The following is a 22,069-nucleotide window of genomic DNA, read 5'->3' as shown; positions in this document are numbered from 1 at the left end:
TATAGTACACATTATAGTACACATTATAGTACACATATATTACACATTATATACACATTATAGTACACATTACAGTACACATTAACAGTACACATTATAGTACACATTATAGTACACATTATAGTACACAGTACAGTACACATTATAGTACACATTACAGTACACATTACAGTACACATTATAGTACACATTATAGTACACATTATAGTACACATTACAGTACACATTACAGTACACATTATAGTACACATTATAGTACACATTATAGTACACATTATAGTACACATTATAGTACACATTACAGTACACATTACAGTACACATTATAGTACACATTATAGTACACATTATAGTACACATTATATTACACATTATAGTACACATTATAGTACACATTACAGTACACATTACAGTACACATTATAGTACACATATAGTACACATTATAGTACACAGTACAGTACACATTACAGTACACATTACAGTACACATTATATTACACATTATAGTACACATTATAGTACACATTACAGTTACACATTACAGTACACATTATAGTACACATTATAGTACACATTATAGTACACATTATATTACACATTATAGTACACATTATAGTACACATTACAGTACACATTACAGTACACATTATAGTACACATTATAGTACACATTATAGTACACAGTACAGTACACATTATAGTACACATTACAGTACACATTACAGTACACATTATAGTACACATTATAGTACACATTATAGTACACATTACAGTACACATTACAGTACACATTATAGTACACATTATAGTACACATTATAGTACACATTATAGTACACATTACAGTACACATTACAGTACACATTATAGTACACATTATAGTACACATTACAGTACACATTATAGTACACATTATAGTACACATTATAGTACACAGTACAGTACACATTACAGTACACATTATAGTACACATTATAGTACACATTACAGTACACATTATAGTACACATTATAGTACACATTACAGTACACAGTACAGTACACATTACAGTACACATTATATTACACATTATATTACACATTACAGTACACATTATAGTACACATTATAGTACACATTACAGTACACATTATAGTACACATTACAGTACACAGTACAGTACACATTACAGTACACATTACAGTACACATTATAGTACACATTACAGTACACATTACAGTACACATTATAGTACACATTACAGTACACATTACAGTACACATTACAGTACACATTACAGTACACATTATAGTACACATTATAGTACACATTACAGTACACATTACAGTACACATTATAGTACACATTACAGTACACATTACAGTACACATTACAGTACACATTATAGTACACATTACAGTACACATTATAGTACACATTATAGTACACATTATAGTACACAGTACAGTACACATTATAGTACACAGTACAGTACACATTACAGTACACATTATAGTACACATTACAGTACACATTATAGTACACATTACAGTACACATTATAGTACACATTACAGTACACATTATAGTACACATTATAGTACACATTATAGTACACATTACAGTACACATTATAGTACACATTACAGTACACATTATAGTACACAGTACAGTACACATTACAGTACACATTATAGTACACATTACAGTACACAGTACAGTACATTAACACATTACATATTCACAATACAGACGTACAGCATGGTCCGTTAAATGAATTGAATTCTGCATTAAAAATCTACTTACATAAATAAAGCAGTAGAGTAAAAGTATGTACTCCTTGGAAGGTTTCATGTTTTCCCGCTTCTCATTGATTCATGATAAACTTTATCAGGATTTTGGACATGCATTTACAACAAAATACTTTCATGTTAAATTACAAACAGATTTCCACAAAACCACATCATTGAACAAAAACATAAAATATAAAACAGAAGAATTTACAAGAACATTTCAAGTTCCTGAAGATCTCCTGGAGTCCAGTTAAACCCATTATTAAGGAAGGGAAGGGAGATGGAACATGAATAAATCTGACTAGAGCAGGACGTCCTCAAGACCTGAGAGACTCGAGAGGGAGGCCACCGAGACTCTATGACTCCTCTGAAGGAGAAAGAGACTAGAGAGAGGCCACTATGCTGTGAAGCACGGTGGTGGCAGCATCATGGTGTTCCTCAGCAGCAGGTCCTGGAAGGCTGGTAAAGGTAGAGGGTAAATAAAATCCTGGAGGAGATGCTGATGCAGTCTGAAGAGAACTGAGACGTGGAGAAGATCAGTTTTAAATCCAGATGATGAGTCAAAACAGACAAAAATCCTCAGAGATGTTTGAAGACAACAAGGAGGAAGTTCTGGAGGAGTCAGAGTCCAGACCTCAGTCCACCTGAGAACTAGAGTCTGGATCTGAAAGGTTCTGATGATCAGGATCCCTGAGGAACCTGACAGAGTTTAACAGTTTATGAAGAAGGAGGTCCAGATGTTCAGACTGATGGAGACCAACAGGATCCATGATGGAGCTGGAGGTTTTACTAGATCCTGGCTGGAAGGAGGAGAACACTGATGGAACCCTTTATTTCATGGTTTTACTACATTATAGAGATGTGTTTTCACTTTAACATGAAGAGTCTTTATCATAAACTGGTGTCCATATAGCCTGATCTAATGGATCATGTATGAAGCATGTGTCATGTGAAGCATGATAAACATGCTGGCAGCATGTTGAGGAGATGAAATGCGTGTTAATATCAGACAGTCTTCAGCGGTCATGAAATCTGGATGAGTATCGATCAGAGAGTATTGATCCGTCTGAGCCTCCAGATGTTCATTTCCTCCCTCAGACGTGCTGCAGCTGTTAGAACATCTGTCCATCAGCTGATCAGACCTCATCCTGCTCATCCACAGCCAGTCAGATCCAGATGTTTGGAATCAGTTCATCAGCTCACAGAGTAGAAACCTGTGTTCTACAATAGAACAAGTAAAAATACATCATTACAGGTGTGGATCCTACGGTTCTATTAATCCACAGTTCTATTAATCTACAATTCTGTTAATCTACAGTTCTGTTATTCGACGGTTGTATTAATCGACAGTTCTTTTGTCCTGCTGCTCTTTTAATCTACGGTTCTATCTTTAACCCACTCCATCCCATCAGGTCTTTATTACGTCCAATAGAAACAGACCATCAGTTAAAGAGCTCAGCAGCAGTTACCGCGGCGACAACCTGGCAGTTTATTGATTGGATGGTTTCACTGTTTGCTGCTGATGAGATCATCACAGACAATTAACCAATCAGATCCAGACTTCACAGCCCACCAGGTGTTTCACAGTTCAGCCCACGGATCTGATCCAATCACGATTCAGCAGCTGCTGGTTCTGGTTCCAGACAGTCCTGTTCTCTGGGGAACCTCCTGGTTTTGGTTCTAACCAGAACTTGACTGTTTATCTACTTTATCAGAAACTAGAACAAAGTCGTTCAAAATCAACACAAATGTCTAAAATAATTTCAAAAGGAACTCCTGAAAATGGTTCCTGAAAGAACCTCTTTATCCTTCATGAAACCTAAAGGAATTTGTTTTGATGGTTCTTTGAGGCACCTTCAGGGGTTCTTTAACCCGTTGTGGTTCAGCGGCCCGCGGGCGGGCCGTTTTGATATCTGCATAAGCATTTTTCGAAATGGAACGACACTGCCAACTCAATGATAGAAACATTATACACCGATGGAAAGCTGAGATTCTCATGAATCCGCCGGTATAAACCACTTTCAGATGCGATTACCACAGCGGGTGAGAAAAACACATTTGTCCGACAAACAACGAATATCCATCCATCCGTTCTCTATACACGGCTTCAACGCACACAGCGCGACTCACATTTCCGGGTTTATTATTACACACAGATTAAAATATTCCACAAAAAACGGCCATAATCCAACCTTAGACATCCAGACGAAACAAGCCAGTAAAATATTTTGTCCAAAACATGTCCTGAAGTCGTATAAAATCCACAAATCGGTCGTTTTCGAGGAAATGCACCTCGCGATGCCCGTCCAATATTCCCTGTATTTCTTGTCATATTTTTATTTACAAATAAAATATTAGCGATTTTTTGTACTGAAAATGGCTGGAATTGACTGAAGCTTATAGGGCTACAGAGCCTCTTTATCCTTCATGGAACCTCAAGGAATGTGTTATGATGGTTCTTTGAGGCACCTTGGGAGTTCTATAAAGAACTTCTTCTTAGGCTCTTTGCAGACAAAGTGTTACCTTATGGAAGACCTTCTCCTGCTTCCATCTTTAGACATGGAGATGGTTCTGTTGAATGACGGAATGCTGCAGCAGACGGATTTATCAGAGACACAGCTGATCATAAAGTGTGTCAGAGTCAACAACACAAGGTCAGAACATGTGGAAGCAACACTCAGTGTTCCGCCTGGAGAACCTCAAGGACTCACTACTCTGTTTGGGATGAAGAGGAGCAGCAGCAGCTTGTTAAAGGAACCCAAGCAAGACCAGATTATGATTCATTCACACAGACACATACACACACACACACACACACACACACACACAGACACACATACACACACACACACACACACACATACACACATACACACATACACACACATACACACACACACACACAGACACATACACACACACACACACACACACACACAGACACATACACACACATACACACACACACACACAGACACATACACACACACACACACACACACACAGACACACATACACACACACACACACACACACACACATACACACACACACACACACACACACACACACACACATACACACACACACACACACACACACACAGACACACACACACACACACACACACACACACACACACACATACACACACACACACACACACACACACACAGACACACATACACACACACACACACACACACACACACAGACACACACACACACACACACACACACACAGACACATACACACATACACACACATACACACACACACACACAGACACATACACACACACACACACACACACACACACACAGACACACATACACACACACACACACACACACACACACACACACACACACACACACACACACACACAGACACATACACACATACACACACATACACACACACACACACAGACACACACACACACACACACACACACACACACAGACACACACACACACAGTAACAAACAGTAACACACTCACTTTCTGCTCTGCTGCGTTCACTAACGCTCTGATTTATCGACTCCCAGCTCTTTAAACTGTAAATGAGGCTGAAGTCTGATTGAAAGCAGCTTCACAGGAATTTCAACATTTATTTACACCTCTTCAAATATTTGTGACACTGGATTCTCATAAATCATTTTTTTAAAGCTTTAGTACATTTTATTGATATGTTTGGACAGGTCCTCTACAGATATGGGTTAGTAGGGTTAGTAGGGATAGGGTCAGCAGGGTTAGGTTTTAGGGGGTCAGGGTCAAGGTCAGTAGGGTTGGCAGGGTTAGGGTCAGTAGGGTTGGCAGGGTTAGGGTCAGTAGGGTTCATAGGGTTAGGGTCAGTAGGGTTCATAGGGTTAAGGTCAGTAGGGTTATTAGGGTTAGGGTCAGTAGGGTTATTAGGGTTAGGGCCAGTAGGGTCCATAGGGTTAGGGTCAGTAGGGTTATTAGGGTTACAGTTAATAGGGCTAGTTGTTTTAGCAGGGTTAGGGACAGGAGGGTTAGTAGGGTCAAGGTCAGGGTTAGGGTTAGCAGGGTTAAGGTCAGTTGGGTTAGCAGGGTTAGAGTTAATAGGTCTAGTAGGGTTAGTAGAGATATTAGGGTTAAGGTTGAGATAAGTAGGGTTCGTAGGATTAGTTGCGTTAGAGTTTGTAGGGTTAGTAGAGGTATGATTTTTTTGGTCAGTGTTAGAGTTCATAGTGTTAGTCGGTTAAAGGTTAGTAGGTCTTTTGTTTGTGAAGCATTTCTTGCAGTTTAAGGTCATGTGATTGATCTATCTGTACAGGTGTTCTGCAGATGTTATCTAGTCCAAGTTTCCCTCATCTGAAGGTTTTTCTGGACAATCAGTTATTCCTGTAATGTTGCTGCAGTTTTATGTAGACAACAGATCCATGGAGGTATGTTCTATTACATCTGTGGAAGTTTATGTTGTTGATGGTAGTGACGGGAACATGTTGTCCTCTGAGTTCAACCAATCAGCTGCTCAGATTTTCCTCTAGTGAGACCGGGCCTGCCAGAGGTTCTCCAGAGATGTTCTCGTGGTGAGAACCAACAGAACCAGCTGATTTAAAGTGTTCTCTGGTGTTTGAGTTCATCACTGAGGCCTCCTGTGTGGATCTTCTGCAGCTCTGAACGAGCCCACCATCGACTACGGCTTCCAGAGGTTACAGAAGGTCATCCCCCGTCACCCTGGAGACCCTGAGAGGCTGCCAAAGGTACGACTCCTGCTCTGTTCAAACACACAACACTGATTACTGTTTCCATCAGGCCGGTTCTGGTCGGCTGCTCAGAGTCCGATAACATCTCCTGATGCTGCTGTTTGTGTGTTCTACATTCAAACACAGTGTTCTCTAACAAACACTTCATCCACACAAATGTGAGCTCCTGACGTCTCCTAGAACAAACCCGACACATCTTCCGAGGGTCCGACTCACACACTTTCTCTGTTAATATTCTGGCTTTTGACATTTTTCTGTACTTTTGTCCCTTTGTGTGCTGATACTCAGGTTCTGTTCGTTCTAATGTGATGATGTTTGGAGCGGTAGTTTCATGTTCATCAGAATCAATCACTGTAGCACATTTTCACATCTTACAACGTTGGTGGAACTGAAGGGTGATGAAAAGTGTTCAGGAGTCCAGAAGTGTGTGAACCAAGCTTTACCTATTCGTGCATTTAGGCTCGTGTTAGGATTGTTTAATCCTCATCTCTGGAATATCATGTTGGCTTCAACAAAATCCAGAATAAATGAAGGCAACAGTTCAGAAAAGTTCCAATGAATTCTGTTCAACTGACAGACTGGACTGAGTGATAGTCAGAGATATTTTAGAAACTTGGATTTCTAGGTTGAATAATCTTAAACATTAATTTACTCAACAGGTTGATGAAAATAATTTCTCATACTTAGTGATGATCATAATCAGCTTCACTTTAAAGATACGGTTAGCAGAAGGATTAAAGTCCTGAACTCACGATGAAGGAACAAGGAGTCAGTCAACAAGGATTATTTGCTTATGAAATCACCTCAGCTCCAACAGTGTTCAGTTGATGCAAAGTTTTCTGTCAACAATTAAGTAACATTTGACTTTTAGTTTACATGAATGAACAGTCTGATCCTGAAACCATGGTGAAGAAACTCCTTCCTGTTTTACCGACTGTAGTGTTAATGAGCCAGTCAGAAAGAAGACGGGTTAAAATGAGACATGAGTCAAAATGGAACAGGAGTCAAAACAGGACAGGAGTCAAAACAAGACAGAAGTCAAAATGGGACAGGAGTCAAAACAGGACAGGAGTCAAAACAAGACAGAAGTCAAAACAGGACAGGAGTCAAAACAGGACATGAGTCAAAACAAGACAGAAGTCAAAACAGGACAGGAGTCAAAACAGGACATGAGTCAAAACAAGACAGAAGTCAAAACAGGACAGGAGTCAAAACAGGACATGAGTCAAAACAAGACAGAAGTCAAAACAGGACAGGAGTCAAAACAGGACAGGAGTCAAAACAAGACAGAAGTCAAAATGGGACAGGAGTCAAAACAGGACAGGAGTCAAAACAAGACAGAAGTCAAAATGGGACAGGAGTCAAAACAGAACCAGATCCAAACATCAGAACCAGAACTGAGTTAATGTTCTAATGAAGTTCTCCAGTGACATGCTGTTAGCTCCATAATGAAACCATGTCTTCAGTAATTCATCTGTAATGGTTTGATTCAATTACCCACCATGCCTTGTGGTCTCTAATAAGTGGAAATAATCCCAATGTTTCAGACATCTAGAACAGCTCGGAGGAGACAAACCTCATCACTGCTGAGAATACAGACATAAAATACAAACATGTAATATCTCAATTCATCAGTCGGCAGTGTGACAACAAAAACACACAAAAACACACAAAAACATGCAAATAGGTTGTCCATATTAAAGCTGTCTCTATGCAGATGAACTGACCCAACATCCATCATAGTTAATACACACACACACACACATAGACACACACACATACACACACCAGTTTGCCTTTTATTCAATCATGTCTGCTACGTGTGTGTTTTTAGAATATAATGGCGTGCGTGCATGCGTGTGTGTGTGTGTGTGTGTGTGTGTGTGTGTGTGTGTGTGTGTGTGTGTGTGTGTGTGTGTGTGTGTGTGTGTGTGTGTGTGTGTGTGTGTGTGTATAAAGCCTATTGGCAAACAGGGAGGTTGAAACAGTCAAATCAGGTAATCAACGAGTGCAGCCATGTGGCAAGAAAGGAGATTGGCGCGTACACACACACACACACACACACACACACACACACACACACACACACACACACACACACACACACACACACACACACACACACACACACACGATTATCAGTGTGTGTTTTATCTGATTTAGAAAGAAAAACTCGTCTGTTGTCCTCTATAAAGTTAATGTGTGTTTGGTTCAGACCTCATGTCAAGTCAGACTGTAGATAATCAGAGTTACAGTACTCAGGTCAGACCGTTCTACACGACAGAGTTACAGTATGATAGGAACAGTCAGACTGTTCTACACTACAGAGTTACAGTAGTACAGACAAAATTGTTGGTACCCCTCAGTTAAAGAAGGAAAAACCCACAATTCTCACTGAAATCACTTGAAACTCACAAAAGTAACAATAAATAAAAATTTATTGAAAATTAAATAATCAAAATCAGCCATCACTTTTGAATTGTTGATTAACATAATTATTTAAAAAAACAAACTAATGAAATAGGGCTGGACAAAAATGATGGTACCCATAACTTAATATTTTGTTGCACAACCTTTTGAGGCAATCACTGCAATTAAACGATTTCTGTATTTGTCAATGAGCGTTCTGCAGCTGTCAACAGGTATTTTGGCCCACTCCTCATGAGCAAACAGCTCCAGTTGTCTCAGGTTTGATCCCAATAACATGTCCCTACAGTCAGACCATTCCACACTAAATATACAGAATGATAATAAGGGAGTCAAACTGTTCTACACTATAAAACTACAGAATGATAATGACATACAGTCAGACCGTTCTATACGCTAAAAATATAGAATAATAATGAGGTACAGTCAGACCGTTCTACACTGTAAATATACAGAATGATAATAAGGTAGTCAAACTGTTCCACACTATAAAACTACAGAATGATAATGAGATAAAGTCAGACCATTCTATACTATAAAAATATAGGATAATAATAACCTACAATCAGACCATTCTACACTGTAAAACTACAGTATGATAATGAGGTACAGTCAGACCATTCTACACTATAACACTATAGAATGATAATGTGGTACAGTCAGACGTTCTACACTATAACACTATAGAATGATAATGAGGTACAGTCAGACGTTCTACACTATAACACTATAGAATGATAATGTGGTACAGTCAGACGTTCTACACTATAACACTATAGAATGATAATGATTTACAGTCAGACCGTTCTACACTATAAAACTATAGAATGATAATGAGGTACAGTCAGACGTTCTACACTATAACACTATAGAATGATAATGATTTACAGTCAGACCGTTCTACACTATAACACTATAGAATGATAATGAGGTACAGTCAGACGTTCTACACTATAAAACTATAGAATGATAATGATTTACAGTCAGACCGTTCTACACTATAACACTATAGAATGATAATGTGGTACAGTCAGACGTTCTACACTATAACACTATAGAATGATAATGATTTACAGTCAGACCGTTCTACACTATAACACTATAGAATGATAATGAGGTACAGTCAGACGTTCTACACTATAAAACTATAGAATGATAATGATTTACAGTCAGACCGTTCTACACTATAAAACTATAGAATGATGATGAGGTACAGTCGGTGAATCAGACTGTGTTTAGATGAAAGCAGCAGTGGTTTTAAGGTTTTGGTTTCAGTCTCTCTCTGTGTGTTTTCAGTTTCAGCGTCTGATTCCTTTATTCTCTGATTTATTTCCTGTTTCATGTCCTGGTAATTATTCGTCATGTGTCGTCCATTAAGCTCCAGCTCCTGCTACTGAAACACATTATCTGAGGATCTGTGTGTGTGTGTGTGTGTGTGTGTGTGTGTGTGTGTGTGTGTGTGTGTGTGTGTGTGTGTGTGTGTGTGTGTGTGTGTGTGTGTGTGTGGGCTGAGAGGAATAATTGGTTTCCTCCTCTATGATGACATCCCAACCTCCGGCTCTATCGTCGTGGTAACCCCACTGATGTGTGTGTGGGAGAGGTGCTTGTCATCCTGCTGCGTAACAATGAAACACTTGTAATAATCAGGCTTTCATTTGTCCCCATAAACACTCTGTGTGTGTGTGTGTGTGTGTGTGTGTGTGTGTGTGTGTGTGTGTGTGTGTGTGTGTGTGTGTGTGTGTGTGTGTGTGTGTGCGCGCACGCGTGTGTGAATAAATCTCTTCTCGCTGCGACACACTCAAGCGTCACTCTGTATAAACGAGCAGATTAAAGACGATCGCAGGCTGAAAGCTACTTGACTGAAATGACTTCACCCCTCAGACACACACATACACACACACACACATACACACACAGTCGCAGTGAGTTAAAGCGGTTGTAAATCACAGCTCATAACGTTTATTTGTGAACCAGGAAATGATGTTTGTTTCTCAGTGAAAGAATGAAGCTGCAGGAGAGGAAATAAAGCAGACGGAAAAATAAAAACCACAGAAAGAAAGGTAGAAAGATTGATTAGATTAGCCTCAAATCCTCCAAAATTACTTCTGACAAACCAAACAAAGACATACAACTAAAATGTTAATGAACTGTCGATAAACAGTCTAAAAATGTAGGAAAATTAATAAAATATTAGCCAAACCACACATACGATAACTTCTCTTAGAGAAAAAGCGCCTTTAAAATATGTTGAGTTAAATTCCAAATACATTTTATTTTAACTACCAGATATCAACATGGAGCCTATATTTTCATAATCATAATATTGTGTCTTGTATCAAAGGTATTCTTAAGCATAATATTTAAATATGCAAATGAAGCATTTTCCATCTGAATATCTGTCATTTCTTCACTCTGTTTAGTGTTATCCACAGGTTCTGGATTTCTGAGTTTGCTCCATAAAAGACAAACAATAAACCAAGAAAATATGACTTAAAAGTATTAGAAGACATCCATTAAAGTCCTGAACAGAAAATATATGTAGGAGAGAAAAGACATGAATCAAATAAAAGAGAGAGGAAAATAGAAAGGCAAGAAAGATAAAACAGGATAAAGGAAAGGAAGGCCGAAAAAGAAGAGAAAGATAAAAACATCGAGGAGAAGAAAAGAGACGTTCATTGATGTTGACTGAAATGAAAATAAAAAATGGAGATGAAATAAGAAGAATCAGACAGATGGATGGATGGATAGATGGATGGATGGATGGATGAATGGATGGATGGATAGATGGATGGATGGATGGATGAATGGATGGATGGATAGATGGATGGATGGATGAATGGATGGATGAAGGATGATGGATGGATGATGGATGGATGGATGGATGATGGATGGATGAAGGATGATGGATGGATGGATGGATGGATGATGGATGGATGGATGTTGGATTGTTGATGGATGGATGGATGGATGGATGGATGAATGGATGGATGAAGGATGATGGATGGATGGATGAAGGATGGATGGATGGATGTTGGATTGTTGATGGATGGATGGATGGATGGATGGATGAAGGATGATGGATGGATGGATGGATGGATGATGGATGGATGGATGTTGGATTGTTGATGGATGGATGGATGGATGGATGAATGGATGGATGAAGGATGATGGATGGATGGATGAAGGATGGATGGATGTTGGATTGTTGATGGATGGATGGATGGATGGATGGATGAAGGATGATGGATGGATGAATGGATGATGGATGGGTGATGGAAGGGTGATGGATGGATGGATGATGGATGGATGGATGATGGATGGATGGATGATGGATGGATGGATGATGGATGGATGATGGATGGATAGATGATGGATGATGATGGATGATGGATGGATGGATGATGGATGGAGGATGGATGGATGGATGGATGGATGGATGGATGGATGGATGGATGGATGAAGGATGGATGGATGGATGGATGATGGATGGATGGATGATGGATGTTGAATGCATGCTGTAGGAGGAAGTGGGGGCGGGGTTAATTGAAAAGCTCCTACAGAAGTTTGTAATGAAAAGCAGCAGATTAACTGAGAGTGTTTAATTAAGATAAAGACTAAATGAAGTATTGTTCTGCTGCTGCCTGATTACACACACACACACACACACACACACACACACACACACACACACACACACACACACACACACACACACACACACACATACACACACTGTGTTTTCCTATCCTTGTGGGGACCTACCATTGACTCCCATTCATATCTAACCCCTAACCCTAACCCTAACCTTAACCCAGACCAAAACAATGGCTAACCCCAAAGAAACGTTTTTGCACTTTTACTTTTTTCAGTAACAACAACATGGCCAAGAAAACACTGTTTAAACTTGTGGGGACCAAAATGAGGTCCCCACAAATGGCATTTCTTTTGGTTTTCCTATGGTTGTGGGGACATTAGAACATCAGCCACCACCTGATCTCTCTCTCTCTCTCTCTCACACACACACACACAGACACAGACACAGACACAGACACAGACACAGACACACACACACACACACACACACACACACACACACACACACACATACACACTCAGTAACACACATTGCTGTGTTACTGAGTATGTGTTCCCCACAGAGCTTCAGTTAATCAGATGTTTCATTTCTAGTAGACCTTCAGTTTCTCTGTCTCCAGAACCAAACAGAAGGGTGAGAGTTAGGTTCTTCTGATTCTTCTTGTTCTTCAGGTTCTTCTGATCAGAAGCTGCACCTTTTCATCTTTCAGGCTGTAAAACCATAAATATGACATTCAGACATGAGAAGCTGTGACTTCTGTTTGCAGTAGAAGAAACGGAACATTCTAGACTGTTGGTTGAGTTCTGATATCAGCCAGAGCATCTGGATGAAGAAGCTTACACCATGAATAACATCTGAGAACATCAGACTCATGAAGCTTCTGGGATCTGGTGGACAGGACTGAGAAGTTTACCAGCAACATGGAGACATTAGAACAAATTGTCCACGTAGTTGACTGTTCTCAGTTCTTCAGGTTCCTCCAGACAGTGATGAAAGAACTTCTTCTCATCTCTTCTTCTGTGGCGGTTGTGGAGGACCAGCTGTGATCTAACCCACAGATGGAAAATTCCACCTAGTTCCAGATGACCAGAGAACATCTGGTTGGTTCAGCTTCAACTGTTGCTGTTCTGATCCCATCTTCTCTATTTCAGGAGGTTCTGCTGAAGCGAGCAGCCGACCTGGTGGAAGCGCTCTATGGGATGCCCCACAACAACCAGGTAAGCTGTCAGTGGTTCCTCATGTTGAGATGAGAACCTGAGAGACTGAAGGTCCTGCAGGTCACTGGTTCCTCTGATGTTCACACAGTAGCAGACAGAAACAGGTGGAAACCAAAGAAAAACTAAACCCAAAAACACACCAGTGGTGGTGTTCAGAGCTTCAGCACCTCGATTCGTACAAACTCGACATCGCAAAGAACCCAATTCTATTTTTTTTTTCATGTGCAATTTTTTTCTTCTTTGTGACTGTGACCATCACCTGTCCTCATGGCAAATTAACCTATCATGTTTATTTCAAGCTGTTTTCTGCATTATGCCATTGAGGGCTGTGCACACCCAAGTGAAACATAAAACAAACACAGGACAGACAGAAAGGTGAGGCACAGACAGTGTTCTCAGAGAAAAGGTGCATTTTATTTGTTTGTACTCTTTAATTCACACCTAAAAACCATTTACAAATCCAAAACCCTTCACAAACACCAGATACGACAAAGTCCCAACAGGATCAATCATGAAGATGTCAGGAGACCACAAGAAGGATAGATAGAGCAGAGTGAGATCCACAGACACTAACCCAGCAACCTCCACTGACTCAGCGACCGGAGGAACAAATTCTATGGGGATGGCTAGTGTGACGTCACGGACCACTTCCGTGTCCAAGCCGCGGCGCACCGAATGAAAACACAATGGCAGTAGCGAAAGAACCGGTCACCTTTTTCACTGTGACATCTTATTTTGCGGATTTTCCGAAGTCGGTAAAGCAAGGTCTTAACTCTTACAACTCAAACAGAGTTGTAAGAGTTAGTGTGCTGGCAGGTGGTTTTTAAAGGGAAAGTGCAGGCGTCAATGAAAGGAAAACGTACAGTGTTGAGGTGAGTAGCTAAGTAGCGTAAGCTAACAAACACAGGATGTCAGAAATAAAGCTAGCTTTATCATCTGTGTGAGGTTAAATGTCGTTTACTTGGCTTTGTTAGAGTTGTTATGTTAGATTTGAAAAGTATACTCTGAAGATTCCCAGCAGCACACTCGAGCGCTAACTTCTGCCGGGAGCACATGGCTAATTTGCATATGTAAATAACTACGCATCTCTTTACACTAATCATGAATCCATAACAGTTAAAATAATCTTAGCCAAACATTTTTAGCAAGTCAGTCCAAGTATTGGACTCAATTAAATCCAAGTCACATAGACCCATATCCTAGTCAAGTCGAGTATTTTGGGCAGATTGGTCAAGCAAGTCCAAGTCCCCAAAACTGGGACAAAAGTCTCCCTCAGCAGACTTTATTCTTATAAATTAAAAGTATAAACTTATTATCAGAGACTTTAATCTCGACCACTTTTAGTTTCTTTTGTAATGTGGCCCAAACACTCCTCATAACACAAAAAGACAACATAATTCAAGCGGCTAATACTAGCTAGCGCACGTTAGCTCCCGGCGCTAAATGTATTTTCTAAGATTAGAAATCCAACTTACCTTATCAGTGTCAGCCATCTTCTCTTCTCCTTTTCGTCCAGAGGAAAGTGGTAGAAAGATATCCTTTTATTTACATCATTTCTATTGTTGCAACACAGGACACAACACAGCACCATTATATCGTTGGTTTGGTAGGACACGGAAGTGACGTTTTTGGACACGATGACGTAGTTACTAGCCATCCCCATTGAGTTTTGGTAGGTGCCGGTGTGGTGGGTCTGACATGCATGAAAACCTCCACCAAAAGGAGGGAGCTGTCCCCTCCAGTCCAAGGAGGTCCACACCGCCCCCCCGCAGGAGCCACCGAGCAGAGGACCCAGCCCAGGAGCCCGGAGCGACCCCCCCCGACACAGCCAGAGCCCCCAAGACCCGCGCAGCAGGACGGGCCATAGCGGACCCACACGGCGCCCCCACCAGCCCACAGCCCCACTTCCCCACGACCCACCCGCCCCCCCATCCTCCCCTGCAACCCGACCCCCCCGCCCCCCCAGACCCCAAACCCCGCCCCCCACCGCCCCACCCCCCACCACCCACCCATGAATGTGTATGTGGTGCATTAAAATTGGGGGAAGAAGTGTCAGGGTGGGGGCATAGATGGGGGGCCACAGTATAACACTGCACTGGGGCCTATCCCGTCTAATGACGTCCCACCCCATAACCACCCACTCCCCAGGTAGTGTGGTGCATTAAAATTGGAGGGGGAATTATGGAGTAGCAATAGTACCTTTCCACTCCCACTCCCCAGGGATGTGTTGTGTGCCCTATGTGTATATTTACAAGTTGTATTGTGCGAAGCTAGTGAAGTGAATTAAGAGGAGTGATCAACGGGGCCCCACCCAGCCAGGCGGAGGGAGGTGCACATGCAAAGAACCCAATTCTAATTCTATGAGAACTTCAAAGATCTCCAACGTGTTAGAACTCCTCAGTGCCTTCGTCTTACTCCTCAATCTGCCTCGTTCAAAAATAGGAAATGGTTAGGGCTAGCATGCTAACCAATTAGGAGGCTAACATGTTAGCAGGCTAACTGGCAAACGGGGTAACATTTTGTTGAGCAGTTTGACTTTGCTAACTATCAGATCGTATAAACGTGATGAAGATGAAGCTAACAGATGCTAGCTGTAGTGTCCTCACCTATTACCCAGCATGCAACACTCTTTCTGTTAAATAAAGTTCATTCTCTTGTAAAACTAGATGGTAGAACTGAACTGTCCCACGGTGACCACCAGGGGGCGGAGTCTGAGCACTGTGAACAAACAGACAATAAAGTTTCATTCAATCTGCAAAAACAGGAAGTTGAAAAACGATGAAAGAAAATTTAATTCTCACAATAAAAACTACAGAAACTGAAAGAGCAGCAGGATGAAGCTCATCTTCCTCCTCATCTTCCTCTTCCTCCTCTTCCTCATCATCTTCCTTCTCCTCATCATCTTCATCCTCCAGGTTTATGAGTCTCCGTCTCCTGAAACAGTGAAATACTGATGGAGCTCTTTATATTCCCTCCGACCGACTTTCTCCGACACGCTTCTCAACCATGACTTAATCACACATACAGAGTAACACACACACTGCAATGCACACACAGTAACACACACACACTCCTGCAGGTCTATTGAAATGAGAGCGTAACCTTGAGCAGCACAGAGGTTGTAAATGGATGTAAATCCAACTGTAGTCACAATAATCATCACAGTGTGTGTGTCATGTATGTACAAACTAACATTTAACAAAGTGAACATGTGTGTTTTAAATATTTAAATAAAGTGATGAGGTCAGAACACCACCTGCAGATCAATTCATTTCAACTGAGTTTTATTTATATAGCACCAATTACAGTCAAATTGTCTCAAGACCTTTACAGAACCCATATGCCTGATCGATATCAAATCAATCAGATCAATCAGATCAATAACAGATCAATCAGACCAATCAGAAGGCCTCAGTGCACATCACAGCGATCAATAACGTCAACAAACTAGTTCACAGCAAAGGAGTCAGATGAATCGAGACATAAAATAAACAGGATCAATAAACATCAATAAGGACCAATAAAGATCAATAAAGACCAATACAAGACCAATCAAGATCAATAATCTAAAATCCATCTAAACTGTGGATCCAGCTAAGGAAAACTTTTTAAAGACATCAAAATGCAACCAACATAAGAAAAAGTAGTCAGACATTTATTATAAGGAAACACTAAAATAATAGAAATAATAGAACAAAATATGATCCAGGATAATCCAGATTTGAGTTCAGATTAATCCAGATTAATCCAGGTCAATCCAGATTAATCCAAGTTCATCCAGGTTAATCCAGGTTTGAATCCAGATTAATCTAGATTAACCCAGGTTGATCCAGGTTTGTCTGTGGTCTCTGCAGGAGATCATCCTGAAGCGAGCAGCCGACATTGCCGAGGCGCTCTACAGTGTTCCCAGGAACCACAACCAGATCCCGTCGCTAGGCAACACCGCCTCCCACGGCATGATGGGAGTTAACTCCTTCAGTGGTCAGCTGGCCGTCAACGTCTCCGAGACAACACAAGGTACTGCAGTACCAGAAGTACTACAGGAACGGTAGTAGTGGTAGTACCACTGTAGCACCCTGTAGCACTCAGAGGTACTGAGGTAGTATTACTGTAGTACCTTAGCATGGTGAGGTATGTAGTACACTGTATTAATCCTTAGCATGGTGGGTTACTGAGGTAGTACTGAAGTAGTATCCTGTAGCAGTGGCAGTGGGTACTGTAGCGGTACTAATAGTACCTGCTCTCCCAGTTGGTTACAGCCGGAACACCAGCAGCGTGTCGCCGCGGGGATACGTACCAAGCTCCACCCCCAACAGAGTAACTATGGGAACACCGTCAGCAACAGCATGAACGGATACGGCAACGCTGGAATGACCAACCTGGGAGTAGCAACGTCTCCAGGATTCCTCAACGGCTCCACGGCCAACTCCCCCTACGGCAGTAAGTATCAAGGTAAATACTCCCAGTACTACACTACCAACTAGTGCTAATACTTCCAACAGTAACACCAATACTACCAGTACTACTGATACTAGCAACACTACTAACACTACTACCAGTACTGTCAATATACCACCAATCCCAGTACTGCAGTAGCTGTAGAAGTGATACTTCCAGTGCTCCCAGTGCTCCCAGTGACCAGTGTGTGTGTGTTCCAGTTGTCCCCTCCAGTCCCACTATGGCCGTGTCCAACTGTAACTCCTCCCACGGCGTCTTCTCCTTCTCAGCTGCCGTCAAACAGAAGAGCGCTTTTGCTCCTGTCGTCCGGCCGCCGGCGTCTCCTCCTCCTCCTCCGACCTGCTCCAACACCAGCAACGGACTGCAAGGTACACCTCCTCTCTGCTCCTCCTCTCTGCTCCTCCTCTCTGCTCCTCCTCTCTGCTCCTTTAACTTGTTTCCTCTTCATCCTGAGGTTTTCTGTCTCCTGTCTGATCTAAAGTTCTGCAGCTCTGAGGAACCAGAACCTGAAGGAGAGAGAACACAGAACAATGGAACCAAAGGAACATTTCTCTGATGATTTATTTACAGAACATAGAACCTGAACCATCGTGTCCACCATGTTCCTCAGATGTCTCCTCATCCTGGAGATGTTCCACAGCTTCTATAGTTACAGTTACAGCTGTGTTTCTGCTGAGCATCACCTTCTGGTTTGATGAAACATCGATCACAGCTCAGACTCGGTTCCTTTTCCTGATAGAACCATCAGAAGAACATCAGATTCTTCTGATCGATGGACTCAGATTTTTGTCCTTATTCCCCAGTAAATAAAATCCAGTCGATGTTCCATCTGGAAAACAACGTTTACGTTCATAAACCAGCAGGAAGTTCATGTTATTGATGTTTAAACAGTTGCTGGTTCTAGGTGGAACATGAGAGAACAGGAGAACCTTTAAAGGGTTAAATATGTTGGATTTATTCTAAACTGATCAGACTGATCAAACATCAACACAAGTTCTTATTGTTTGACTCCTGCAGCTTCACTTTCATCAGTTCTGCTGTAAACAGCAACAACAACAACAACAACAACAACACACACACACACACACACACATGTTGTACTTCTATCTTAGTGAGGACATCCATAGGCGTAATGCATTTCCTAGAGCCTTACCCTAACCTTAACCATCACAACTGATTTCCTAAACTTAATCCTTACCCTAACCCTAACCAAACATCAATTCATACCTGTTCTCTTAAAACTAGTCTTCACCCTCAAACATGGCTGTTTCAAAGTGAGGACCGGCCAGAATGTCCTCACTTTGTAAAAATGTCCTCACTTTGATAGTTAAATGCAGAAAATGGTCCTCACCATGTAGCAAGTACAAGAACACACACACACACACCACACACACACACACACACACAACACACTGTGGTAACCTGAGTCCTGTTAGAGCTGCATGCAGACTGACAGGACAATCCATGTTTTATTCACTACAACCCACAGATACATCGTCTGAACACACACACACACACACACACCACACACACACACACACACACCCACACAGTCAGACAGAGAGGTTTGTTGAGTGTTAATATTCATGTTGCTCGTCGAGGCAGAAAGGCACAGAGTGTGTGTGTGTGTGTGTGTGTGTGTGTGTGTGTGTGTGTCTGTGTGTGTCTGTGTGTGTGTTGTGTGTGTCTGTGTGTGTGTGTGTGTGTGTGTGCCATCAGTGAATCCAGTTATTAATAGTTCCAGCAGTTAAACATGTTTTCCTTCAGAACAAACATCTGAAGCTCCAACCTGATCTAAAGTCATTAAAGGTTCTGAAGGTTGTGTTGGTTCTGGTTTGGTTCTGGTTCTGGTTCAGAATTTATCATGATTTTTTTGTCACAGTACAGTTTGAACTTTGAGAGGTCATAAAATCTTGACATAAAATAATTAAAGATTTGCAAAAAAAAACCTGTGTTTAAATGTTCCTCAGAAATGTTCTCCTGGACTAGAACCTAGCTGATGGTGTGTGTTGGTTCTCTAATGGTTCCTTTGTGTCTCTGCAGCCATGTCCGGCCTGGTCGTCCCCCATGTAGAACACCTCACCTGTCTCCTCCCCTCAGCCACGAGCACTAATCACCTCAAAGAGGAGGGGCCTGGGCCCTCAGGAGGCGGGGCCTCAGGCAGCAGCTGACCAGTCAGGACAGAGTGCATGGAGCCTCTGATCTCTACAGATGAACTAAAGGACTTTTGTACAGCAGTCTGCTGCTTCAGCTCTGTGATGACTCTCTGTTATGTTCTGTGTGGGGGCGGGGCATGCTGATGTAATAACTCTGATGTCATACCTGCCATGTGACATCACTCACACTCCTTGTGATGTCACCTTAAAGACGTTAAAGGCCCCAAATTATACTTTTAATCCCTTTTTTTACATGAGGAGGAACATGGGTTCCTCAGAGAACACCTCTGAAGAACAACCTTTAGCACGACAAAGAACGTTCTATAAGAACACACTTTTTCATGTTCTTTAAAGAACCCCAGTAGTGCCAGAAAGAACCATCAGAGATGATTCCTTCAGGCACCATAGTGGTGCTCTAAGAAGCTAAAACAAGTTCCTTAAGGAACCACTTCCCACATAGTTCTATGTGGAACCGTCTGGTTTTAGGGGTCCTTCAGAGTGAGATGTTCTAGTTAGAACCAGCGGTGCCAGGGTTAGAGGGTAAGAGGAACTGTTTTCATTCAACAAAGAACCTTTTAGGCAAAGGTTCTGAATGAAACCTGTCTGCAAACAGTTCCTCGAAGAACCTTAGAAATGGTTCCTTTAGGCACCATAAATGGTGCTTGGAAGAACTCTAGATATAGCAGGTTCTTTGAGGAACCTTTAAATGCTCCTCCAGTTAAAGTTGGACAGGTGTAATGGTGGTTCCTGATTGGCTCCTCCCACTTGAGAATCAATCATATCCATTTAAGGTTCTGCTCAATCCTGGCCTTCGATGGTTCTAACCCTAACCTCTAAGAGCACACTGAGAAAAAACACTGAATAAAAATTACCTTTTACAAGCCCTATCCCTCCTCCAACTAGTCCCTCCCTCTTATATTAAGCCCCGCCCCATCTGTCTGTTTTTTAATGCTTGAACTGTAAAAACGAATCCCGCATCCTGATACGCTACTGTGACTGTCCGTCTTCTTGTTGTGTTTCTACATGATCCCCACCCCAGCACTCTCGCCCCGCCCCCAGCACTCTCGCCCCGCCCCCGTGTTTTCTCTGTGGGTTTTGTGGTTTTTTTGCCAAAGTTGTAGCTGGCTGAATATTGATACCGTGTCTCTGTGGTCAATCACACCGCCACCAGGAGCCTCCTTTTGTACCATATGGACTGAACAGTGTTTCTATCTGCTGGTTTTGTACACATGGATGTCGTGTCTTCATGGGTCTGTGGTGGTGCCACACTCACATCAACCATCGTTTTGTACTTCAAAAAAAAACTGAATGTCTTCACACATTTCTAGCGCTGTCAATCAAAGCTGACGTCCAATCAGCTCCACTCGTTTGGTTTCTGTTGTTTTGAATGTAAAATGTTTGGTTGTTCTGAAGCGATTTCTTTGCACTGAATAAAGTCAGCAGGTCGCTCTGATGGACTCCTTCTTTGAAACACACCGACAAACGCTATAGTAATGCCTGGATCCAACAAAACACTGAGAAGCCTGAAATAAAACAACGTCCAGCCAACAGCCTACACCAGCTACAGGAACAGTTCCTTTATTTACCACCAACAGGTTCTAGAGTTCAGCTCCTGTAGTAAGAACTGGGCACAGTTGTTGGTGGTGTTTAAAGTGTTTTTTATGATGTAAAGTTAATATCAATCATTGTGAACACGAGTTTAAGAGTTGGTCTGC

At 41.6% G+C, this 22,069-nt stretch overlaps 1 pseudogene; it reads left to right on the top strand.

Moving 5' to 3' along the window:
* Nucleotides 1-2,487: 2,487 nt before the first annotated feature.
* Nucleotides 2,488-21,804, top strand: LOC127531183 (transcription factor COE3-like; annotated as a pseudogene).
* The last annotated feature ends 265 nt before the right edge of the window (nucleotides 21,805-22,069 follow it).

The sequence above is a fragment of the Acanthochromis polyacanthus genome, chromosome 19, assembly GCF_021347895.1.
Source record: "Acanthochromis polyacanthus isolate Apoly-LR-REF ecotype Palm Island chromosome 19, KAUST_Apoly_ChrSc, whole genome shotgun sequence".
NCBI classification, from domain to species: Eukaryota; Metazoa; Chordata; class Actinopteri; family Pomacentridae; genus Acanthochromis; species Acanthochromis polyacanthus.
The sequence above is the reverse complement of the archived record's forward strand: the minus strand, read 5'-3'. Positions and strand labels throughout refer to the sequence as shown.